At 39.0% G+C, this 26,840-nt stretch overlaps 1 protein-coding gene across 15 annotated transcripts in view; it reads left to right on the forward strand.

Annotated features, from left to right (window-relative positions):
- FRRS1 (ferric chelate reductase 1) overlaps positions 1 to 26,840 on the forward strand; it is a 95,555-nt gene that overhangs the window by 19,747 nt on the left and 48,968 nt on the right. For 12 of the 15 annotated variants that reach the window (XR_014298387.1, XR_014298388.1, XM_082680055.1 and 9 more), the window contains 3 exons: positions 2,592 to 2,696; positions 6,761 to 6,809; positions 23,242 to 26,627. The gene's annotated coding sequence lies outside the window, so the exon portion shown is untranslated. The remainder of the gene's footprint in view (positions 1 to 2,591; positions 2,697 to 6,760; positions 6,810 to 23,241; positions 26,628 to 26,840) is intronic. The other 3 variants (XM_082680056.1, XM_082680060.1, XM_082680053.1) reach the window with 2 other exon arrangements.

A 26,840-nucleotide genomic window follows, 5' to 3' on the forward strand; every position in this document is an offset into this window, starting at 1 on the left:
ATAGTACAGTAGCAGTTTTGCATTTACTTGTGTGATTAGTGAGGTGAGTACAGTTGAGCAAGGGTTTTCAAACCAAGACTGCTTGGCTTGGAATCTTGGGTCTTAAATTCTTGGTGCCTCAGTTTCCTTATCTTTAACATGGGGATACTAATAGAACCTATTTTAACGGTTGTTGTGAGTCTTAAATGATTTAGTGTATATACAATGCTTAAAACAGGGCCTGGAACATAGTAAGCACTATGTAAATATCAGTTGTAATTTAAAAAATTTAATTATAATCTGTCTCTTCCACTTTTTTCCCCCCATTTTGTGAAAGTTTATTTGCAGGATAAATTCCTAAAAGTCAAATTACTCATAGAATTAGGCACACATATTATCACAGTTGTCACACCTACCAAAAAGTTATTCCAGTTTCTAATCCCATTAATGGTTATGTAGAAATATCAATTTCTCTTATAATTTTATTTATTTTTAAGGAATTTAAGAAAGATTAGTGTAACCTTCTTTTTTTTAAACATCTTTATTGGAGTATAATTGCTTTACAATGGTGTGTTAGTTTCTGCTTTATAACAAAGTGAATCAGCTATACATATACATATATCACCATATCTCCTCCCTCTTGTGTCTCCCTCCCACCCTCCCTATCCCACCCCTCTAGGTGGTCGCAAATCTTCTACTTTTTTGCTCATTTTTTTTCCTCAGTGCCAACACAGTTCATGACACATTTCAGGCATGCAGTAACTGTCAGAGTAATGTATAAATTAAAGAGTTTGGGAAAAAGAAATGCCATATAAATACAAAGCACATTTGTATAGATGAAAAAGTAGAGATTCTGCATTGTGTTTTTAAAAATAATTCTACTGTAGTCATTCACTTTACTTGTATAACCTATGCTAGAAGGGAAATAGGTGCTTTTTTAATTCTAGGAGAATTCAAACAATTTTTATGCTGGGTGAATTCATTCTAACACAATCAGTGAAATCAGAGCCTTTGAGTTAAAAATATTACTCAAATATTTTATATTTGAAGAACATATTCAAATTCCTATATTAAATACATAAGTAGACATAATTTTTCATAACAAACCTTGAAAACAAACATCTTAGTCTCAGAGGTTAAGGATTATGTAACAAAGAATCATTTTAGTTTTTAAAATATCGCATAAGATCTTGTAAACAAACTTTTAAGGACTCAAGTTTTTGATGACAAGATACCAAATAAATATAAATCTGACAAGTAAACCTGGTTCTGCAAGCATGCATGTGAGATTATTTATTTGGTATGGAGGTTGCTGGGTTCTTTGAATCATTATTAATTATTAGACATTAATAACTGAGAAAAACCATGCCACATGAGCAATGATAATTCAATGGAAAAAATCTAAACCCAAGAAGAGATATTGATAAAGTAGTATGTTGTCATTTGTGTTAGTCAGCTCAGGCTGTCATGACAAAATACCACAGACTGGGTGGCTTAAACAACAGAAATGTATTTCTCACAGTTCTGGAGGCTGGGAAGTCTAAGATCAGGGTGCCGACTGATTTTATTCCTGGTGAGAGCTCTTTCCTTTGTTTGCAGACAGCTGTCTTCTCACTGTGCCTTCACATGGTGGAGAGAGAGAGCTCTGGGGTTTCTTCCTCATAAGGGTACCAGCCCTGTCAGATTAGGGCCCTACCCTTATGATCTCATTTAACCTTTATCACTTCGTCACAGGCTCTGTCTCTAAATAGTCACATTGGCGTTTGGGGCTTCAACATTTGAATTTTTGAGAAAACACAAACATTCAGTCCATAACATCATTCAGAAGAAGGAGAGAATATTTTTATTGGGGTGAATATGCCAAAAACTTTCAGAAGAGGCTTTTAAGATTGACTTTAAAGGGTTTGAACTTGCAGAGTGCGAAGGGAAATTATACCATGATCTCAATATTATATGTGGAAAGCAGAAGGGATGTAGGATTTGTGCAAGGCTAGTGAGGATTTCAGTTTGATTGTTTTTCTAGTATGTGAGGAGAAAATGAGTGAATTTCAGGTCATTGAGAAATTTGAATGATGAGTTACGAAGTTTGTACTTTTTTTTTTTTTTTTTTTCAGCTGCCATGGCTCACGGGCCCAGCCGCTCCGCGGCATGTGGGATCTTCCCGGACCAGGGCACAAACCCATGTCCCCTGCATCAGCAGGCGGACTCTCAACCACTGCGCCACCAGGGAAGCTCCTGAACTAGTAATTAATATAATGGGATAAATGCTAGAATAAGATTCAATTCACCAGAAACATATAACAATATTAAACTTGTGTATACCTAATAAAACATACTCAATATTTACAAAGCAAAAGTGGATAGAACTACAGGGAGAAACTGACAACTCTACAATTACAATAGACTATTTCAACATATATCACAAAATTAATGATAGATTAAGCAGATAAAATATTAGAAAAGATACAGAAGGTTTGAATAATGGGAGTAACAGTATTGATGTTGGCTCGAATCAGAGAACAGTATAGCCTTGGAGAATAATATATCCAGCAACCAGAGAATATATATTAATGCTGTTTCTCCTTTTCCCTTGCCCAAATTCTCTTTTACAGTTACCATTTCCCAACTTTTCAAAAGAAATACCTCTTATCCACCCAAATCATCTATGATGCATCACCCTGGGGTGCAAAAGCTTCAGAGGAACAATCAACATATTGGTATTGGAGAAACCTCTTATACTCATAAACCTTTCATAGACCATTGTCTTTTCCTGCCTAATATGAATGTCTAGTAAGTGTGAGGCACGGCATTAGTGAAGGGGTAGTTTGACCCTTTGGGGGATGTTCCAGATTCAATAGCGTGGGACAGCTGGTGCAATGACAATTCTTGTTTTTGTTGTTTGACTAACTTACCTCTTTCATATTCTGACTATTATCAAATAATGAGTTACTCTTGAGGGAGTCATATCAGAGCAGCACTCTCACGCGGTAGGTGAGAAAGGGGGTCAAAGAGACCTGGCAGAGCTGTCCCCAGGGCTGTGGCCCCCATGCCAGAGCTTTAGCCTGGCCAGTCAAAGGGCTAGAGTCTCTAAGGGCTTGCCCTGGCAAGAAGCACCTCCTGAGAAAGAAACTGGGAGGAAATGGTGGATGTGGCTTAACCAGTAACTTCCACTAACAATGAAGCAGAAAGTAGCTTTTCTAAACTATCAATAATAAAATGTACCAACTATGTTGAGGAAAAATCTCGATTATCTTTTTCCCATAGAAAATGGTATAAAAAGGCATTGCCATTTGAAGAGATGATTAAAAGTATTGAGCCAGAAAGTGTAGAAAAATTGTTATAGAGATATTAATTAATATTGTTATTGATATTGTTATACTTTTCTAGGTTATATGATGTTTGTGGAATTTATCATCCTTTAAAATGCATAATTTGTCATGATTTTATTCTCATGTTACATAAATATTTACTTTTCCACCTAATTTTTAAAATTTATAATGTTGTCCTCTTTTTTTAAAGAGGTCTGCACCTCATGTTATATAGGCTTCAGGCTAACAAAACCTGAATCCATCCCTGGACCTGATACTTTTTCTATTTCTCTTCCTCTTTGTCTTTCTGTTTTTCTCATGATTCCTTTCCATGCTTTTAAAAAAGGAGGACCTATACTAATATATAAGGAATGTAGAACAAAATTAAAAAAAAAAGTCACCTATGATATAGTACCCTAAACTTCAGAAAACCAGCTTTATTAAATCAGGTTCTCCCTCTCTGAGGTTAATATATCGTTCTGATTATCAGATGCAAAATATATGCTTAATATATTTAAAATTTTACTAACAAAACTTTCATTCTCATCTACTTATGTATAAAAATAAGATTTTTTAGTGCTATAAATATAAATGAAAAACAGGAATAGCTAAATCCTGACTCATTCTAGTAATAAGGTAATATTAACCCAAGGACAAATAAACTTTTAAACATATTAAAAAACATTAGATGGTCAACTTAAAAAATTTGTGAAGGATACATTGTTTTTCAACTTTCTTTTACGTGTACACAGGAAAAAACATTTGGAGACAACTGATCTAGACAAATAAATATGGAAGGCTATAGAAATCAATCATGCAACTCCTTCAAGGGAGCTGCCATCTATTTTTAACTGCCCAGTTGGCATATTTCAGCAGACAGCTGCATCAGATGGATGGAGGCTGCCTGAGGGTGTGAAGAACATTGCATTGGCTCACTTATTTTCAGTTGTGAAATCTTCTTTACAAACCCTAATATTTAAAAAAAGTAATTGAGGCTAATGTTTTTATAATTTGGGGTGGAAATAGCTCCCATTAGTGATATAGAACAGAACATGAGCCTCTACAGGCCTATACTGGCAGCAGTTCTGGTCCGTTTCCCTCAAGGCCCTCCTTTTATTTGTCCAGAAATCCTTGTGTACTTATTATCAGTACTTAGGAGCAAGTGAGAGTGAGGTTGGGACTGATCCAGACCACCTTGATGCTGTCTTGTTGACGTCTGCCCTGGAGGTACCTGTCTTCAATTCAGAAGTTTTCCCTGCATAACTGGGGCTAAATCCCTTGCTTTAGGGCTGCCTAGGACCTGGAGCACCAGCAGTAGCTGATTTATGAGGATAGGCAATCTCACTTCCCTCATGCTATTCTTATAGAAAAGGAGTCTATTCAAACTGACCATGACTCCAGAATCATTGTTCTTTTCATTTCTTCCCCCAACCATTTTCCCAAGGGTTGAATCTATCAGATCTATCCAGGAGAGCATTAAGACAGTTAATTGAAAAGATCGTTAAGCCTGCAAGAAGCAGGAGAGGGGCATTTATTTCTCAGTTGGATGCTTGCTGAGTCACAGAACACGTAGGTCTCCCCTGGAGCTGTCATGGAAGTATGGTGATGAAATTATTAGGAGAACTTGACTTATACCCTCTGGAATTTGGGGCAAACATGAATATAGAGACTGGTGCCTATTTCTAGTCTAGAGATTTCTGAGGGAGTCTCTCTGGAATATCCCAGACTTATGGGGCTTGAGGAGACTGTGGCAGAATATACATAAAGAAGGAGACAATCCCTTATCACATCCATTTGAAGAGGACCTGGAAATTCTTGAGTCTTCTCAGAAAGAAGCATTAGACAAAGAGGAAAACATGGGTTGCCATATAGGAAGATAAATTTGCTCTTCTGTACCTCGCTGGCTTATAATTACCTAGAATTTCCTGGCATCTACTGCCACCGTGTGGGTATTTACATTTATTGAATTCAAATGAGTATTTTCCCGTAAAGGCTTGTCCTAAGCCAAAATACAAAGAATTTTAAGTGTGTTTTAGTGCTTTTCACCTCAGATTGTCTCCTAAGTCCCCTCTAGGTTCCCTGTGCTTTCAAACTCACAATGAGGTTCCATCATTAAATACTCTTCTCTTTTGTAGCACTGTGTTAAAGCAGTACTAAAGTCATGCTGCTGATACGTCAATGACTTAGAGTTTTTGATAAGTCAGTTTGAGATGGAGAAACTCTAAAATGGTCCCCAATTATCTGTTTCCTGGTATTGATGCCCTGTGTAACCATTTTACCTTTACTGTGGGTGGGATCTGTGTCTAGCTTCTAACCAACAGACTATGGCAGAGGTGATGGGGTGTCACTTCCATACTTACATTACATAGCACTAAAACTTCCATGTTGCTAGGAGACTCCCCTGACTGCCTTCTGGGCTTGCATGCATGAAGCAAGCATCCACGTATGGGAGGCCCAGTGAAAAGGAACTGAGGGCAGCTACTGGCTGTCAGCAGGCAAGAAACTGAGGTCCCCAGCCCAACAGGACATAGATCATTGAATCCTGCTAACAAGCACGTGAAATTGGGAGCAGATCCCTCTTCAGTTGAGCTTTCAGATGAGATGCCAGAAACCTTGATTGCAACGTCATGAGAGACCCTGAAACAGAGGACCTGGTTAAACTATGCCCAGGTTCTGTGAGATGATACATGTGTGTTGTTTTTAGCCACTAAATATGTGCTAATTTGTTATATGACAATAGATAATGAGTACACAGTTCTTTGGTTTGGCTTACATTACTCTCCCCTTGACAGGACTGCAATATAAGTCCTTGGAGATTGTTCTTGGCAGTAAATATAATTGACAATCACCACGCTGTGCTCAGAATTGTCCTTCTCCTCCCACCAAAGCTCTGTTACTGAATCAGCTTGTTTTGCCTGATTCCTTTGGGAAAATTTCTCTCTCAGGTGATAACTCAGCTCCTCACACAAAGAGAGCTCTGTGGGTTCTGCCTATGTCATTCCCCAAACAAGCTTGGATAGGCTTAAATCCAGCAGTGGCACAACTTGGCCTAAAGCTGAGAGCTCATAGCTTGTCAGATAATTTGTCAGCTTCAAGATGTATTACACTATTGTGGCTATCGTTATTAGATTGATATTAAACTTTATTCTTAATTTAAAAAATGTTTCCTACCCCATGAAACACTTGACTATGGGTAGGAAAGTGGTGCTAAAAGGCAAGGGTAGGGACAGGGAATGACTCCCTGTCATTATAGACCATTAACTTGATCCCAAAATACAACCACGAGTTTTTTTATAAGTACACTAAATTTCATATATGTTATTGTAGAGCCAATGCTTTCTAGAGGCTTGTCATCTAGCTCTGCAGTTTCTAGAATTTAATTTATATCTGTTTTTGAAAACCAGTATTTATTTAGCTCTGGTATAGAGGCTTATATAAACTTAAACTCAGAAAGTACTATATTATCTTTTCAGCATAATTGAAACAAGCTTGGCTGTGGGGCACTGCAAAGAGTTTTCAATGGTGAGTGCAGAGTGTGTCTAAGTAGCAGATTATGCCAGAGAGGTAAGCAGAAATCATATTCTAGAGGGCTTTGAGTGTTATGCTATAGAGATTGGACTTGATAGTGAAAACAGAAGATTTTCAATATGGAAAATATTTTAAACAGGAAAAGATTTTAATCAAGGAAATGATATAATGATTTATACTTTAGAAAAATACATACAAACCAGTGTAGTAGATGGATTTAGAGGGGGTACAAGACTGGAGGCAGGGGGACCAGCTAGGAGGCAAGAAGCAATGAGGACCTGGATTAAGATAGAGGGGGTAGAAAAACATGGAAGCATATGAACAATATTTTGAAGGTAGGATAGTATTGATTTGATGATCAATAAAATGTAGAGGATAAGTGAAAGGAGACTACGATGAGCACCAGGTTTCTAGCTTGGAGAATGGGTATTTGGAAAAATAGATTTGTTAGGGGAACCACTGACTGAAACTGCCCACCCTGGCCAGACACGATAGTAACCACTTGCATGAGGTATCTTACAACAGGAGGTCCTGGTAAGGAATGTGGAACTAACAGGCTATCACCAACCAGAAGAATTCGGGAAGGGTCAAAAGGAGAGAGGAGACACCAGTCTGTATGACCTACCAACCTCCCAGAATCCTTCTCACTGGCATCCATCTTGGCTGAGAGATGTACACACCACCGGGAAGGACCCTGAGTCAGAATGATTGGCCAGAGACAACCTGGAAACTAACCCCATCACCATAAAACCCAACTGTGAGCCACGTGGCAGAGCATTTCTCCTGGGCTCCCTTGCATGCCTGCTCTCTGTGCGGGCGCCCCCTTCCCAATAAATTCTCTTGCCAGCATGTGCATCTCCTCAGACAATACATTTCTAGGGTTAGACAAGAGCCCATTCTTGGGCCCTGGAACAGATTGGTTTCCTGCAACAGATTAGTGTGTGGAAGTCTGAGGAAGCTTAATGTTTAAGTCCTAAACTTAAACATTTGGTTTCCTGCAACAGATCTGTTTCCTGCAACAGATTTTTGTGCGAAAGTCTGAGGAAGCTTAATGTTTAAGTCCAAAACTTTAAGAGTATAGATAGAAGTCCATGTAGGAGGCTGAGTTCAGGATGCCAGGGCCATCAGAGGAAAACTAGGAGAAGGTGGAGTCACAGTAGCTAAGAAAATATCTAGAGAACTGGACTGACCCATAGTATTCAATGACACATGGAAATCACGTAAGCTGAAAGTTATCTTTTGAGGTGGAAAAGGCTGTGAATAGAGCATGTCTGAAGGTGGGAGATAGTAAGAGTTCAATTTTGGACATGCTGAGGTTGATATGTCTATTAGAGATCGTAGAACATATGAACTGAGAGTTTGGCAGAGAGGTTAGAGCTAAAGAATTAACTTTAAGAATTGTGGACATAGAGATGTGTTTATACACATGACATGGAATAGAATCTCCAATGGAAAGACTGTAAGGTGAGGAGATGTCCAAGAACTGAAACCTAAGGTATCCCAACATTAAGAGGTCATGGGCACACAGCAGATGAGGAGCAAGGCAAAAACTCACCAGACCTAACAAAGGAAGAGAAAATAGGCAGTCTACCTGAAAAAGAATTCAGAATAATGATAGTAAAGATGATCAAAAATCTTGGAAATAGAATGGAGAAAATACAAGAAACATTTAACAAGGACCTAGAAGAACTAAAGAGCAAACAAACAGTGATGAACAACACAATAAATGAAATTTAAAATTCTCTAGAAGGGATCAATAGCAGAATAACTGAGGCAGAAGAACGGATAAGTGAGCTGGAAGATAAAATAGTGGAAATAACTACTGCAGAACAGAATAAAGAAAAAGGAATGAAAAGAATTGAGAAGAGTCTCAGAGACCTCTGGGACAACATTAAACGCACCAACATTCGAATTATAGGGGTCCCAGAAGAAGAAGAGAAAAAGAAAGGGACTGAGAAAATATTTGAAGAGATTATAGTTGAAAACTTCCCTAATATGGGAAAGGAAATAGGTAATCAAGTCCAGGAAGCACAGAGAGTCCAATACAGCATAAATCCAAGGAGAAAAACGCCAAGACACATATTAATCAAATTATCAAAAATTAAATAAAAAGAAAAAATATTAAAAGCAGCAAGGGAAAAACAACAAATAACATAAAAGGGAATCCTCAAAAGGTTAACAGTTGATCTTTCAGCAGAAACTCTGTAAGCCAGAAGGGAGTGGCAGGACATGTTTAAGTGATGAAGGGGAAAAACCTACAGCCAAGATTACTGTACCCAGCAAGAATCTCATTCAGATTTGACGGAGAAATTAAAACCTTTACAGACAAGCAAAAGCTAAGAGAATTCAGCACCACCAAACCAGTTTTACAAAAAATGCTAAAGGAACTTCTCTAGGCAGGAAACATAAGAGAAGGAAAAGACCTACAATAACAAACCCAAAACAATTAAAATGGTAATAGAAACATACATATCGATAATTACTTTAAATGTAAATGGATTAAGTGCTCAAACCAAAAGACATAGACTGGCTGAATGGATACAAAAACAAGAGCCGTATATATGCTGTCTACAAGAGACCCACTTCAGACTTAGGGACACATACAGACTGAAAGTGAGAGGATGGAAAAAGATATTCCATGCAAATGAAAATGAAAAGAAAGCTGGAGTAGCAATTCTCATATCAGACAAAACAGACTTTAAAACAAAGACTATTACAAGAGACAAAGAAGGACACTACATAATGATCAAGGGATCAATCCAAGAAGAAGATTGTAAATATTTATGCACCCAACATAGGAGCACCTCAATACATAAGGCAAATACTAACAGCCATTAAAGGGGAAATCGACAGTAACACAATCATAGTAGGGGACTTTAACACCCCATTTTCACCAATGGACAGATCATCCAAAAGAAAATAAATAAGGAAACACAAGCTTTAAATGATACATTAAACAAGATGGACTTAATTGATATTTATAGGACATTCCATCCAAAAGCAACAGAATACACATTCTTCTCAAGTGCTCATGGAACATTCTCCAGGTTAGATCATATCTTGGATCACAAATCAAGCCTTGGTAAATTTAAGAAAGTTGAAATCGTTTCAAGTATCTTTTCCAACCACAACGCTATGAGACTAGATACCAATTACAGGAAAAGATCTGTAAAAAATACAAACACATGGAGGCTAAACAATACACTACTTAATAACCAAGAGATCACTGAAAAAATCAAAGAGGAAATCAAAAAATACCTAGAAACAAATGACAATGAAAACACAATGACCCAAAACCTATGGGATGCAGCAAAAGCAGTTCTAAGAGGGAAGTTTATAGCAATACAATCCTACCTTAAGAAACAAGAAACAATTCAAATAAACAACCTAACCTTACACCTAAAGCAATTAGAGAAAGAAGAACAAAAAAACCCCAAAGTTAGCAGAAGGAAAGAAATCATAAAGATCAGATCAGAAATAAATGAAAAAGAAATGTAGAAAATGATAGCAAAGATCAATAAAACTAAAAGCTGGTTCTTTGAGAAGATAAACAAAATTGATAAACCATTAGCCAGATTCATCAAGAAAAAAAGGGAGAAGACTGGGCTTCCATGGTGGCACAGTGGTTGAGAGTCTGCCTGCCGATGGAGGGGATGCGGGTTTGTGCCCTGGTCCGGGAAGATCCCACATGCCGCAGAGCGGCTAGGCCCGTGAGCCATGGCCGCTGAGCCTGCGTGTCCAGAGCCTGTGCTCGGCAACGGGAGAGGCCACAACAGTGAGAGGCCCGCGAACCCAAAAAAAAAGGAGAAGACTCAAATCAAGAGAATTAGAAATGAAAAAGGAGAAGTAACAAGACATTGCAGAAATACAAAGGATCATGAGAGATTACTACAAGCAACTCTATGCCAATAAAATGGACAACCTGGAAGAAATGGACAAATTCTTAGAAATGCACAACCTTCTGAGACTGAACCAGGAAGAAATAGAAAATAAGAACAGACCAATCACAAGCACTGAAATTGAAGCTGTGATTAAAAATATTCCAACAAACAAAAGCCCAGGACCAGATGGCTTCACAGGTGAATTCTATCAAACATTTAGGCAAGAGCTAACACCTATCCTTCTCAAAGTCTTCCAAAATATAGCAGGGGGAACACTCCCAAACTCATTCTACGAGGCCACCATCACCCTGATACCAAAACCAGACAAAGATGTCACAAAGAAAGAAAACTACAGGCCTATATCACTGATGAATATAGATGCAAAAATCCTCAACAAAATACTGGCAAACAGAATCCAACAGCACATTAAAAGAATCATACACCATGATCAAGTGGGCTTTATCCCAGGAATGCAAGGATTCTTCAATATACGCAAATCAATTAATGTGATACACCATATTAACAAATTGAAGGAGAAAAAACATATGATCATCTCAATAGATGCAGAGAAAGCTTTCGACAAAATTCAACACCCATTTATGATAAAAACCCCACAGAAAGTAGGCATAGAGGGAACTTTCCTCAACAAAATAAAGGCCATATATGACAAACCCATAGCCAACATCATCCTCAATGGTGAAAAACTGAAACCATTTCCACTAAGATCAGGAATAAGACAAGTTTGCCCACTCTCACCACTGTTATTCAACGTAGTTTTGGAAGTTTTAGCCACAGCAATCAGAGAAGAAAAAGAAATAAAAGGAATCCAAATCAGAAAAGAAGAAGTAAAGCTGTCACTGTTTGCAGATGACATGATACTATACATAGAGAATCCTAAATATGCTACCAGGAAACTACTAGAGCTAATCAATGAATGTGGTAAAGTAGCGGGATACAAAATTAATGTACAGAAATCTCTTGCATTCCTATACACTAATGATGAAAAATCTGAAAGTGAAATTAAGAAAACACTCCCGTTTACCACTGCAACAAAAAGAATAAAATATCTAGGAATAAGCCTACCTAAGGAGACAAAAGACCTCTATGCAGAAAATTATAAGACACTGATGAAAGCAATTAAAGATGATACAAACAAATGGAGATATATACCATGTTCTTGGAGTGGAAGAATCAACATTGTGAAAATGACCCTACTACCCAAAGCAATCTGCAGATTCAATGCAATCCCTATCAAACTACCACTGACATTTTTCACAGAAGTAGAACAAAAAATTTCACAACTTGTATGGAAACACAAAATACCCCAAATAGCCAAAGCAATCTTGAGAAAGAAAAATGGAGCTGGAGGAATCAGGCTCCCTGACTTCAGATTACACTACAAAGCTACCGTAATCAAGATAGTATGGTACTGACACAAAACCAGAAATATAGATCAATGGAACAGGATAGAAAGCCCAGAGGTAAATCCACGCACATATGGTCACCTTATCTTTGATAAAGGAGGCAAGAATATACAGCGGAGAATAGACAGCCACTTCAATAAATGGTGCTGGGAAAACTGGACAGGTACATGTAAAATTATGAAATTAGAACACTCCCTAACACCATAGACAAAAATAAACTCAAAATGGATTAAAGACCTAAATGTAAGGCCAGACACTATCAAACTCTTAGAGGAAAACATAGGCAGAACACTCTATGACATAAATCACAGCAAGATCATTTTTGACCCACCTCCTAGAGAAATGGAAATAAAAATAAAAATAAACAAATGGGACCTAATGAAACTTCAAAGCTTTTGCATAGCAAAGGAAACCATAAACAAGACGAAAAAAGAACCCTCAGAATGGGAGAAAATATTTGCAAATGAAGCAACTGACAAAGGATTAATCTCCAAAATTTACCAGCAGCTCTTGCAGCTCAATATCAGAAAAACAAATAACCCTATCCAAAAATAGGCAGAAGACCTAAATAGACATTTCTCCAAAGAAGATATACAGATTGCTAACAAACACATGAAAGTATGCTCAACATCATTAATCATTAGAGAAATGTAAATCAAAACTACAATGAGATATCATCTCACACCAGTCAGAATGGCCATCATCAAAAAATCTAGAAACAATAAATGCTGGAGAGGGTGTGGAGAAAAGGGAACACTCTTGCATTGTTGGTGGTGAATTGGTACAGCCCCTATGGAGAACAGTACGGAGGTTCCTTAAAAAACTACAAATAGAACTACCATATAACCCAGCAATCCCACTACTGGGCATATACCCTGAGAAAACCAAAATTCAAAAAGAGTCATGTACCACAATGTTCATTGCAGCTCTATTTACAATAGCCAGGACATGGAAGCAACCTAAGTGTCCATCAACAGACGAATCGATAAAGAAGATGTGGCACATATATACAATGGAATATTACTCAGCCACAATAAAGATGAAATTGAGTTATTTTGTAGTGAGGTGGATGGACCTAGAGTCTGTCATACAGAGTGATGTAAGTCAGGAAGAGAAAAACAAATACCATATGCTAACACATATATTGGAATTAAAAAAAAAAGGTCATGAAGAACCTAGGGGCAAGACGGGAATAAAGATGCAGACCTACTAGGGAATTTGCTTGAGGATACGGGGATGGGGAAGGGTAAGCTGTGACAAAGTGAGAGAGTGACATGGACATATATACACTACCAAACGTAAAATAGATAGCTAGTGGGAAGCAGCTGCATAGCATAGGGAGATCAGCTCGGTGCTTTGTGACCACCTAGAGTAGTGGGATAGGGACGGTGGGAGGGAGGGAGATGCAAGAAGGAAGAGATATGAGGATATATGTATATGTATAACTGAATCACTTTGTTATAAAGCAGAAACTAACACACCATTGTAAAGCAATTATACTCCAATAAAGATGTTAAAAAAAAAAAAAAGGCATCATGGAAAAATGGAGAAACCAGCAAAGGAGGCTTAGAAAGATCAACCAGTGTGGTAAAGAAAATCACAGAGAGTGTGCTGTCCTGGGAGTCAAATGGAATATATCAAGGAAGAGGAGTGGTCACCATGTCAAATCCTTCTAATATGTCAAACTAGATGAGGAAGATGGACTTAGCAGAGCAGAGGACACTGTGACCTTGACAAAAGTAGTTTCCATGAAGTGCTGAGGACAGAAACCTGTTGGGGTGGGCTTAGCTGAGAATGGGAAGAGAAGAGCTGGAGTCAGGGAGTGTGTTGGTTAGTGTTACGTGTTAACTTGACTGAACCACAGGGTGCCTAGATATTTTGTGTGTGTCTGTGAGGGTGTTTCTGGATGAGATTAACATTTGAATTGGTAGACTGAGAAAAGCAGATTGCTTTCTTCAAAGTGGGCCTCATCCAATGCATTGAAGGCCTGAATAGAATAAAAGGCTGAGTAAGAGAAGAGTCTCTTTGTCTGACTGTCTTTGGGCTAGAATGTCAGCGTTCTCCGCCTTCAGACTTGAACTCAGACTGGAATGGTGTCATTGACTCTCTTAGTTCTCCAGCTTGCTGACTGCCCAACTTGGGACTTCTCAGCCTCCATAATTGTGTGACTCAATTCTTTATAATAAATCTCTTCATATACATAAAATTTTAAAAATATACAAAATTTTAAAATTAAATATAAAGGAAATATAAAGAGTTTTATTGTAAGGAATTGAGTCACTATATATATATAAATATATACAGCCTATTGGTTCTGTTTCTCTGCAGAGACTGATACAGATTTTTGTACTGAGAAGCGAGGAGCTGCTGTAACAAACACTTAAACGGGGAAGTGACTTTGGAATTGGGTAATGAGTAAAACCTGGAAGAATTTTGAGGTTCGTGCTAGAAATACAAATATTAAAGGTGATTCTGGTGAGGTCTCAGATAGAACTGAAGAACATATTATTGGAAACTGGAGGAAAGGTGATCCTTAGCATAAACTGGTAAAGAACTTGATGAATTGTGTTCCCGTTTTAGTGCTCTGTGGAAGGTAGAACTTAAAAAAAATTTTTTTTATTGATGTATAGTTGATTTACAACGTTGTGTTAATTTCTGCTGTACAGTAAAGTGATTCAGTTATACATATATTTATTCTTTTTCATATTCTTTTCCATTATGGTTTATCACAGGATATTGAATATAGTTCTCTGTCTATACAGTAGGACCGTGTTGTTTATCCATTCTATATATACTAGTTTGCACCTGCTAATCCTAAACTCCCAATCCTTCCCTCCCCCACTCCCCCTGCCCCTTGGCAACCACAAGTCTATTCTCTATGTCTGTGAATCAGTTTCTGTTTCGTAAATATGTTCATTTGTGTTGTATTTTAGATTTGTGAAAGGTAGACCTTTTGAGCAATGAAATTGGACGTTTAACTGCTGACAAAAAATTAATCAGTTCATCTAAGAAGGAACTGGAAAATTTTATTCAAGCCAAATTTGAGGATTACCATTACCAGGAAGACCATTTCAGGATGCTCTGAGAACCTTTCCACCCTTTAGAAGTCAAGACGCAGTTTATATAAGTTTTTTGAGACAGAGGGCTGTACGTTAAATGACGTATTATTGACAGCTTACGTAAACCAGTTTTAAGTGCCATCGTGGTGGGTTATGTGACCCTTTACAAGATCAAGAAGGAATGTTATCTTTTAAGGAGTTGTCTTTTTTTTTTTTTTAATATCTATTTATTTATTTGGTTGCACCAGGTCTTAGTTGTGGCAGGCGGGCTCCTTAGTTGCAGCTCCAGGGCTCCTTAGTTGCTGCCCGTGGACTCCTCAGTTGTGGCATGTGAACTCTTGTTGCAGCATGCATGTGGGATCAAGTTCCCTGACCAGGGACTGAACCCAGGACCTCTGCATTGGAAGCGTGGAGTCCTATCCACTGTGCCACCAGGGAAGTCCCAAGGAGTTGTCTTGATGCTAGGAGAATATTGCTATTTATGGTTGAGAAGGTATTCCTGCTGATGGGGGAGGTTTGGTCAATGCATAATGAGGATACACAATGCACAGTGCGAGGAGAGGGGAGGCCAAAGGGCAGAGAAGAATTTTTATGTTTAAATTTTTCTTGTCTTGCCATAAATATGAATTTTATTTCACAAATTAAGGAGATTTCTAGGCAAAGTGTTGAAGGAATGCCTTGGTTTCTCCTGACAGTTTATAGTAAAACGTGGGAGGAGAGGTATGAATTGAAGAAGGGATTGTTAAGCAAAAAGGAATCAGAACTTAAAGATTTAAAAATTCTTGGCCTATCCATATTGCAAAAAATGAGAAAGTGTGTTCTGAAGAGAATACCAAGGATGTGGCTGGACTCTCACTTGATAAAGAGTTTATGGGATTATATAAATAGAAATACTACCAGTATGAGCTGAATGGGATGGAAATGGGATGAAATGAAGGAAGGCTTTTGGACTTCCTGGATTTGATGGGACAGGACAATAGAGCTGTTTGGCTGTGAATGTGTGCTGCTCTTCAGGAAGAGGGAAAAGTGACCCCGAAGGTGATTCAGAGATCAGCAGGGCGTCCACCTCAGTCTCAATAGGCCAGACAGCCTCCGACCTCCAAGTAAAACCCTGGGACTAGGAGTCCCCTCTGGAGCCATGGGGCTGGGACCATCTGCAGAGCCTTGTGGGCATGACAACCCCCATCCCCCACGACTGCCAGCAAAGCCGCAGAACAAAGTAAGACAGTGTTGAACCAAAGAGGATTATTCCAGAGCCTTAAGATCTGATGGAATTTACCTTGCTAGGTTTTGAACTTGCTTGGGACCCATCACCTTTCCCTTTTTATTACTTCCCCCTTTCGGAATGGGAATGTCTTTCCTATGCCTGGCCCAGCGTTGTATTTAGGAAGCACATACCTTGCTTCACAGCTGGAGAGGAAGTATGCCTCAGGATGTATCATACCTGGAGACTCACACTTACCTGATTTAGACGTTATTTAGATGAGGCTTTGGACTTAGACTTTAGAGCTTATGTGGGAATGAATTAAGACTTTGGGGCTGTTGGGATGGAATGAATGTATTTTGCATATGAGAAAGACATGGATTCGAGGGGACCAGGGGTAGAATGTTATGGATTTAATGTTTGTATCTCCCCAAATTCATATGTTGAAGCCCTAACTCTCAGTGTGATGGTATTTGGAGATGGGGGCTTTGGGAGGTAATTGGGATTAAATTAGATCATGAGATTGGGGCCCTTAGAATAGGCTTAGTGGCTTTATAAGAAGGGAAAGAAAGAGAGATTGCTCTCTCCATGTGCACACATGGAGGTAAGGCCAGGTGAGGACATAGAAAGAAGGCAGCAGTCTGCAAACCAGGAAGAAAGCTCTCACTGGGAACCAAATCAGCTGACACCTTGATCTTAGACTTCTCAGCTTCCAAAACTGTGAGAAATACAGTTCTGTTGTTTAAGCCACCCAGTTTGTGGTATTTCGCTATGGCAGCCAGAGCAGACCAATACAGAGAGTATAGGCAACTCTTGCATTATGTTGTAACAGGGAGACAAAAAAAAAAAAAAAAAAAAAAATTGGGATGGTTTTGGTCAGGGGGAATGGAGTCACGGAAATTTTTTGTTAAGCGGGAAGAAACAGCAACATGTCTGTGTGCCAGAAACAAGCTTGAAGAGAGTCAATCAAGCAACCCTCTCAGTGGGTGTACTAATCACTATTCTAGGCACAGTGGAAAACAAGACTGACAATGTCTCTGTTTACATTTTAATTGACGCATGATGTGTGTGTGTGTGTGGAAAGAAGACAACGAACAAATAAACAAACAAACAAAAAATACCAAATGAATTCATATCCGAGTAATTTTCACAAATCAGGCCATTTGTTCCACACCTTCCGAGGCCTTGCCCTCCAGCCCCAAGGGCATATTTTCACTAGTCTTTTTAAGGCACCTCTGAGTCTGGCGTTTGACACCTGCTCTCTGATTTATAAACTTGGGAGAACCAAAGCTTCAGGTAAAAGACATCAGTGGCTGGAAGTAATTTGGGCCCAAGATGCAGAAGCTGCACTTCATCATCTCTCTCTCTTGTTCATTTTGTTCTCTCTGACCATGTTTGTTTTAATCTTTCCATTTTCAAGATTATTCTCTTTGATTGAGCAAAAAGTAAAATAGGCATTGATAGTTCTATTTTCCACTGCCATTTTTAAATTTACTATCTGGCTCTCTTAGTGAGATTCTATCTTCCTCAATCTCGTACTTTAAGCATTCCTTAGCAGGTAGGCCCTTATTAATCTTCTTGGCATATTAAAATACTTCAGTTGACTCTGGGCTTTAGTCTCTCTGTCATAAGTCTTTGGCTTTGGTGCCATTTCTATATAGTCTTTGGTTTCAAACTTGATATTGTCGGAGAGCTCCTTCAGTAGTCAAATTATGTTGTTTGAATACAGTATTGGCTGAGGGATAAGCACACTTGCTGTACCAGAAAGCACAAAATATGAGATAATTTTATTTTTCTTTTACACAATAGTAGACAGGCAAGCCAAGGCCTATTGTTGGTTTTATTTCTCAAGATCATCCAGTGGCTTGGTTTCTTCTGTCACCTCCACTCACATTCCACTGGAGAGAATTTAATCGTGTAACCTAAATGCAGGGGAGGCTGGGAAGTGTATTTCCTTGATGAGTGGCCATATGCCCCGCTGAAAAGAGGAAGAGTATATATTACTAAAAGGAGAAGGGAAGAATAAGCACTGAGGAAAAAATAGTGTTGTGTGCCACAGATGCTGCTTCTTCCTCTTCGCTGAGATACATTTGATTACGTTTTCAGAGTTCAGCATTTGGGAGACTTTCAACTTCTATTTATGTGCCAGGCACTGTTATTGGAGCCGAGGTTAAGGGGGTGAACACAAAAATATAGCCTAAAGAAGAAGATGTAGCTCCTGCACCACAAGGGCAGCTCTGAGTCCTGGTAGCCTCCTGCCCCCTCAACTCATCTGAGGGTCCTGCTCATGACTCTCCGCGCCTAGCATTGAATGGGTAGCCACTCTGGGTCTGTGGTGGCAATGGCAGCAGCTCTTTTAAGCCTGGCTGTCTCCAGGACTCTGCTGCCACTTGGGGCTTGTACAGAGCTTCTGCTTACATTCTTCAGCCTGGTCTAGTGGTCCCACTGGAAGTTTCTTTACATCTGCTTTGTGCCTTCAGTAATGTTCAAAGTTTACCTACAGCTACATATTTAGACCTATTGATTAACTTTTTGGTATTTGGGAGCCAGTAGGATGTCTGGGCTGATTCTCCAATAGGTTACCCACCCCAAAACAAAAGCGATCTGACCGTAAGCCCTGTCCTCTTACAAAAGGCGTGAGACAATAGAGACAATGAACATTGGCCTCTGCCTCCAGGTCCTGGCACAGAGCTTCTAATATCCTTGTAATTTCCTAAGCAGTCGTTTGTTCCAATATCTGGTGTTTGACCTGGGTTGCGGACACTGAGATCTCTTGGATTTTTGTGAATGTGTTTTGTTCTAATGAGCTGACATGTGATGGGCTCCTGGAGGGGGCCCGGTCACCAGAAAGACCAAGCTGTGATTAGAAGCTTGGAACTTTCAGCCCTCTACCCCCATTCTCTAGAGAGAGGACAGGGGCTGAAAATTTAGTTCATGGTTGATTATGCCTACATGATGGAGCCTCCACAAACATCCCCAAAAGTGCAGCATTCAGGGAACTTCTGGGCTGGTGGACACGTGGTGGTCCTGGGAGAGTGGCTGGCCTGGAGAGGGCCTGGAAGCTCTGTGCCCCTTCCTACACACCTTGCCCTGTGCATTTCTTCCATCTGGCTCTTCCTGAGTTATGTCCTTTTATAATAAACTGGTAATCTTAGAAGTAAACTGTTTTCCTGAGTTCTGAGAACCATTCCGGTAAATTGATTGAACCCAAGGAGGGGGTTATGGGAACCTTCAGTTCAGTCAGTCAGAAGCCTAGGTAACAACCTGGACTTGTGATTGGCATCTGAAGTGGGAGGGTGGGGGGAAGTCTTGTAGAACTGAGCCCTTAACCTGTGGGATCTGATGCTATCTCCAGGTAGATAGTGTCAGAATTCAGTTAAATTGTAGGACACCTAGATGGTGTCTCAGAGAATTGCTTGGTGTGAGGAAAAATGCATACACATCTGGTGTGAGAAGTGAGTGTGGCAGTAGTGTGGGAGTGAGAGACATGCACCGGAGGAAGAATGAGGTTGTTCCTGTTGAGGCCTCATCAGACTTTCCACTGCCACATTCTTAAATTGAAATAAGCAGCTGAACCTCCTGTCATTTGCAGGAAGCCTACAATATAAAAAAGAGGAACTAAAATAATGAAAGAAAAAACCTGATTCTCAGGGAAACAGATAATTCAGAGAACAGAAGCTATTTGGAAACAAGATAAAGCCCTTCAATACTCAGAAAAATTTAAGAAACTACTGAATCCGTTAAAAAAAAAAAAAAGGTAAGAACTTTAGGACATGGCAAAGAGCATACAATGCATTTTTTTTAGAAAGGAAAAACAATTAAAATCTTCAAAAAAAAAAAACTATACAAGAAACTCATAATCTAAAATCTAGTGGAAAATAGGAAATCTATAGACTTAAAGGAAAATGGAATGGATATGGATTCTAAGCAACAGATGGAATGAATAAGAAACTGGATGATATTAAAGATATTGGGTGGAATGCATTTACTTCTTTATCCTACAAGAAAAACAAAAAGATTCTAAGAAACCCCAAAGCAAAACAAAGAAACATTAAACAGTATGGGAAAGTCAATGTTCTAAACATGAAGCAACACAAAGTGTAGTCAGATTTCTAACAATGGGTGGGAAGTAAGAAAAGAGAATCCGTTTTGTACATTGTCATATTGAGTGGCACTTGGATCAAGACTTGGAGACATAAATTAGGAAATCCATCTTGACTCTTCAGTGAACAATACTAAAATAATCAGTAATCATAATGTAGATATCTTTATAGTTTTCAATTTTGAAATCAATTTCCAGGCAAAACAGGGAAGACCTAATTAGGGTTACAGAATAGACTGTAAATATGTTATTCACCTTGACCAAGTTATTGACAGAAGATGGGAGGGGATGGGGAAAGGAATATAAATAGAATGCTACAGGTCCTATTATCCTCATCTACTATAGGAGAAATTCAATGGATGATGTCTTTGTTTGAGACAAGTAGACAGAAGTTTGGGTATTATATTAAGTCACAAAAGTAGCCAGTTAGAGGAGCTAATAATAGTGATATGAACATATAGAGAGTAGAAGTGAACAGAGGAGAGTGGCAGGAAATTAATAAAGAATGTCTAAAGGTATTGTATCAAGAAATAGTAGGAAGAGTATATTATTAACAAAAGTGGTAATAACCAAAAAACCAAAGCAGATATATGTAAAAGATTTTGCCTTTAGGTTAGGGAACCGATGGTAGGGGACAGAGGAACACAGAATGATTGCTTTTCATTATATGGCTTCTGTACTACGTGGTTTTTAAAAACCTATTTGCATGTTTTATTTTGATAAAATTTTTAAGAACTAAATATGTATAAACAACTTGTTGCAATTAGAAGAATCCGCCCCCCCCCGCCCCCCTCAGAATAGGCTACTTACAAAGGGCTTTTCTTGGGGTGGAGTGGTGTAGGCAGATAACCTCTGAGTTAAAACTATACCCCTTGCTTCCATCATTTCTGCAATACTGAATTAATATCCTTAAGTATTACCAAATGATGTCACAAAATACAATTTTATTTATTATTTAAATCCTCACATATCATTGGTTGGAATGAAAAAAAAGGAGCAGTCACTTTGGAAAACAATTTGGTAGTTTCTTATAAAGTTAAACATACACTTACCATATGATCTAGCAATCCCACATCTAGGTATTTACTCAAGAGGAATGAAAACATTTGTGCACACAAAAACCAGTATGTGAATGTTTACAGTGACTTATAATGACTATAATGTTTATAGACTTATAAGTCACTATGCTTATAATTCCTGCAAACTGGAAACAACTCAAATGTCCTTCAGCTTGTGAATGGATAAACAAACTGGTACATACATACAATGGAATATTACTCAGCAATAACAAGGAATGAACTTCTGATACATGCGACATGGATGAATCTCAAATGCACTATGCTAAGTGAAAGACACCAGATGCAAAAGGCCATAGAAGCTATGATTTCATTCACATGATATTCTGGAAAAGGCAAATCTATAAGGAGAGAAAACAGATCAATGGTGCTATGGGTTGAATTGTGTTGCCCCAAAATTCATACGTTGAAGTCCTAACTCCAGTATCTCAGAATGTGACCTTATTGGAGTAGTGTCGTTACAGAGGTAATCAAGTTAAAAATGAAGCCTTTAGGGTGGGCCTTAATTCAACATCACTAGTGACCTTATAAAAAAGGAAAATGCGGACACAGAACCATAGAGGGAATATGATGTAAAGAGACATAGGAAGAAGTCAGTCATTTATAAACCAAGGGGAGAGGCCTGGAACAGATCCTTCCCCCACTGCCCTCAGAAAGAACCAACCCTGCTGACAACTTGATTTCGGACTTTGAGACGCAGATTTTCTATTTTTTAAGCAATTGAGTTTGTGGTACTTTGTTACAGGAGTCCTAGCAAACTAATACAAATGGTTTCTAGAGTGGGGGTGAGGCAAATGTTGAATATAAAGGGTCACAACGGGACATTTTGAGGTGATATGAATGCTGTTTCTTGATTGTGGTGGTTACATGACTGCATGTTTGTCAGAAATCACAGAACTCTACACTAAAAAGGGAAAATTTCACTCTTTGTAGAATTATACTTCTATAAACATGACTTGAAAAAAATTAACCAAAAAATGACATTTAAAAAAGATTACTTTTAAAAATTAAATATTGAAGAAGTGACCCAGGCTGTATGTATATACAAGAATATTTACATTAATGTTGTTCATAATAATAAAACAGCAGAATGAAACACAATGTCCAAAATAGGAGATTATTTGAACAAACAGTAGTTAAAAGCAAAGCCAAAAGATAAAATTCTTTCCCTGACAGAACTTATATTCCAGCAGATGAGCTAGCCAATACATAAATAAAGAAATAAATATGTAAACATAATATCAGGTAGTGATAAGTTCTGTGAAGAAGATAAAGTAAGGTACGGGTAGAGAGTTAAAAGGAGCACTATTTTAGATACAGTAGTTTGATGTCAACAACTTTGCTCGGTTATAATCCCCAGTTATTCCATCAAATGCTGATCTAGATGTTGCTGTGAAGGTATTTTGTAGATGTGATTCAAGTCCATAATCAGTTGACTTTCGGTAAGGGAGATTGTCCGAGATATTGGGGTGAGCATGGTGCAGTGATGAGCATGTTAAAAGGCCTTAAAAGCAGAGGCTTCCCTGAAGAAGAAATTCCAGCTATGGTGAGAGAGAGAAAACTTGAGAGAAATTTATTATCTCGAAGACCATGTTATCTTAGAGTTTTATTAGCCAGGGAAGGGGGCTACATTTTGAATCACACATATTCTTACTCTGTTTTTTTTTTTTTTTTTTGCAGTACGCGGGCCTCTCACTGTTGTGGCCTCTCCCGTTGCGGAACACAGGCTCCGGACGCGCAGGCTCGGTGGCCATGGCTCACGGACCCAGATGCTCCGCAGCATGTGGGATCTTCCCGGACCTGGGGACGAACCCGCGTCCCCTGCGTCAGCAGGCGGACTCTCAACCACTGCGCCACCAGGGAAGCCCCTCTTACTCTGTTTTTAAAGGGCCTTTAAAAAAAAATTGGTACAGTGGTTCTCAAATTGTAGCCACAGACTAACAGCATTAGCATTGCCAGGATCTTGTTAGAAATGCAATTTTTCAGGTTTACCCCAGTCTTCCTGAATCAGAAACTCTGGAGGTGGGTTCTAGTAAACTGTGTTTTAAGGAATCCATCAGATGATTCTGATGCATATTAAAGCCTGAGAACCATGGGTCTAGAGAAATGACTGATATCATTCAAATGACAAAAACTCTAATACAGCAACTCTTGGGTATGTGAGAATAACCCTATGCTTGTTTAAGTGCACAGTTCTGAGTGCCTTCCTACAAAGTCTGTCCAGTAGGTCTGAGGTGGGCCCAGAAATCTCATTTTAGTCAGTAGGTAATTCTGATGCAGGAGGTCCACAGGTGACTCTGAGAACCATGCTCATTTGTCAATTGTTAGTCTCCAGTATATTCAACCTCTCAGCAACATTGGACATGATGGACCTCATCCACCTCCGGTACCACTTTCTACATTTTGGGACTCTCTCAGTTATCTTCCTACTTTACTGGCCAATCAATCACAATTTCCTTTACTGAACTTGCCTGTTCTTCCCAGCCTCTAAACATTAGTGCACTTGAGGCTTATTCTTTAGACCTCTTCTTTTTTCCATCCATGCTCACACCATAGTGCCAATGAATCAAATGTGTATCTTCATACATGTATATGAAAAGATATCTCCACTTGAATATTTTAATGGCATCTAAAACCTAATATATCCAACACTCATCTCTTGGTTTCTACCCTTCAAACCTGCTCCTCCCCTGTTTCCCACCAATCTTCCCATCCAAATAGATGCCACCACTTCCAATTTCTTCCTGTTTCCCTCAAGTTTTCTGTCTTTGGATTCATCAAAATTTCTCTGTTGATCAGAATTGACTCAAGAGATAAAGTTCTGGTTGTTGCTTCCTTTGCTCTCAGAGAGGTAAAGTTATTAGTAATTCAGGTCAAGAATTTATTCAGTGTTCTGAACTTAGAGTCTTATTTTTAACATCTTAAAAGAAAATATCCCATTTTAGGCTAGAGAAGAGCAAACGTGGCCTACTGGGGTCAGCAGAGAACAGTGTGTTAAAGATTTAGACCCAGAGAAGGCACTGGGAGTGATTAGTTACTAAGCAACGCTCCTAAGCACTTAGATCACTGATGTGATCAGTACTCAGCTCTGCTGTTGGCTGATGGGAAGTAAGAGACTAGAGGAGAGTATTAGATGAGTGCAGAAGTGCCTCTCAGAGTTGGGACCAATGGACAGACATGGCAGCCATCATAAAGAGACAGCTGCTCCTGTTTGCTCCATAGGGATTATCAAAGTTTCCTGGAGAATCCATAAACTACTGAAATTATTATCTTTGTTGACTCCAGCCAGCCTGCTCAATGGCACACCATCCAGACTGGACTCTTTTAGCTATCAGTGAATTCGCTTATGCTAAAAATGGACAAAAAGTTTCACTATTTCCAGACTGCCTATTATTATTATTTTTTTTGTCCTATCCCCTTTCTCTTACACATTCTGTTTTTGCCTTTGGCCCTCAATAGTCTAATGTCTGTGGGAAGAAGGCTTACATATAAGTATTGTAGGGGAGCAAAATTTGCCACCCCTAAATGTGTCTCTCTGGCATGAGGATTAATTGAAGCTGATTATTTTTAAGAAACAGAAGACTCAGGAAGTCTCTCTTCTACATTCTCCTTGGCTGCCTAAATAATTTAGATAAAGGGCCTGTTCCCAGAATAGAGCGATCACCAGAGATATAAGTGTGGTCGGGGGAGGGGGAGGGATGGGGACTCAGCTGGACCTAGAGATCAGAGTCCACTCTGTGTCCCATAGTCTCTGCATGGCCCAGCAAACATTTATTTACCAAACATTTACTTTTCTACCTCTATGTCAATTACCTTCCTCCTCTTTAAATTGCCCAAACTACTACCCCCAGCATCCTCTTTTGTCTTTAGCTGAAGATGGTACTTAAGGTGAGGATTTAGGCCATTTTGGCAAGTTACTCAGTTTTCCTGGATCTCTCCCAGGTGTTCATGTTATTAAACTTTTGTTTGATTTTCTCTTGTTATTCTGTTTCGTGTCAATTTAATTCTTAAACCATCCAGAAGAACCTAGAAGGGTAGAGTAAAATTTCTTCATTCCCAACAATATTGAGAAAGAAGGAACTGATAATTGACTTGGGGAAATTAAAAGCAATTGGTTTCAACATTTTGGGCTGCTGCCCACAGTAAGAAATACATTTCATCTCACAAACCAGGATATATCTACTCATAATCAGAAAAGCTCATGAAATAGCATTCACTTACCCTTATCATATAAAGGTATTTTCTCAGATTTTTTTTCTATTTTATTTCATTAACAGTTTTCTGATTGTGACCACTAAAGATTTTACAGTCCACTGACAAATGGGTTGTGGCTCTGAGTTGAAAAACTCTAAGCTATAAAATATGAAAGAGACAAAAACGTTGAAAGTCCTCCAGGTTTAGTTTGAGTGGTGAGGAAAATGGGTACCACTAATTGATAAAAATAAAGAAGAAATTGGAAAGGGGAGTTGATAAGTTTCCTGTGGCTACTGTAACAAATGTTAAAGGAAAATAAAAATGGAGTTGGTGTTGCTAAGAGAGCTCTCTAAAATGAGCCAGGAGGCCATTGAGGAGGTGTGACTTGTGTGCATCTTGGCCTGGATGAAATCTGGTCTTTTGATTCTTGTCCTACTCAGAATCCTTGTTGGACCGTTACTCTAGGGTGGCTCCTGGCAGCCTGTCTGCTTGTTTGGGCCCTTGCCCTAGAGCAGCTCATGATTCCTGGAGGACAGACGTTTCCTGACGTGCATCAGGGGTGGTCACGGTTCTTTGGCAGCCATGTGGCTTTAGTCTTTGTGGGCCCTTGACTCTTTCTCTTCCCCAGAACACTCTTTCGGTTTTCCCTGAATCTGTATCTTCCAAATTGCAATTCCTAAGACCCCAAATAAAGCTGTTTTTTCTTTGCTGCCTCAATACTGATTATTGTTTGACACAAATTACCATAAACTTGGGATCTAAAACAACAAAAATTTATTCTCTCACAGTTCTGGAGGCCAAAAGTCCAAAATCAATATCACTGGGCCAAAGTCAAGATGTTGGCAGAAGCACACACCCTCCACAGGCTCTAGGTGAGAATTTGTTCCTTGTCTCTCCAGCTTCTGGAGACTGCGTGTGTGTAGGCACATGGGTTTACCAGGTAATTGTGCCTCTTCCTTCCTCCCTTCCTCCCTTCCTTCCTTCCTCCCTCCCTCCCTCCCTCCCTCTCTTCCTTCCTTCCTTCCTTCCTTCCTTCCTTTCTTTCTTTCTTTCTTTTCTTTTTTTTTTCTTTCTCATCCACCTAA

This window comes from Grampus griseus (assembly GCF_964374135.1).
Source record: "Grampus griseus genome assembly, chromosome: 1".
NCBI lineage: Eukaryota > Metazoa > Chordata > Mammalia > Artiodactyla > Delphinidae > Grampus > Grampus griseus.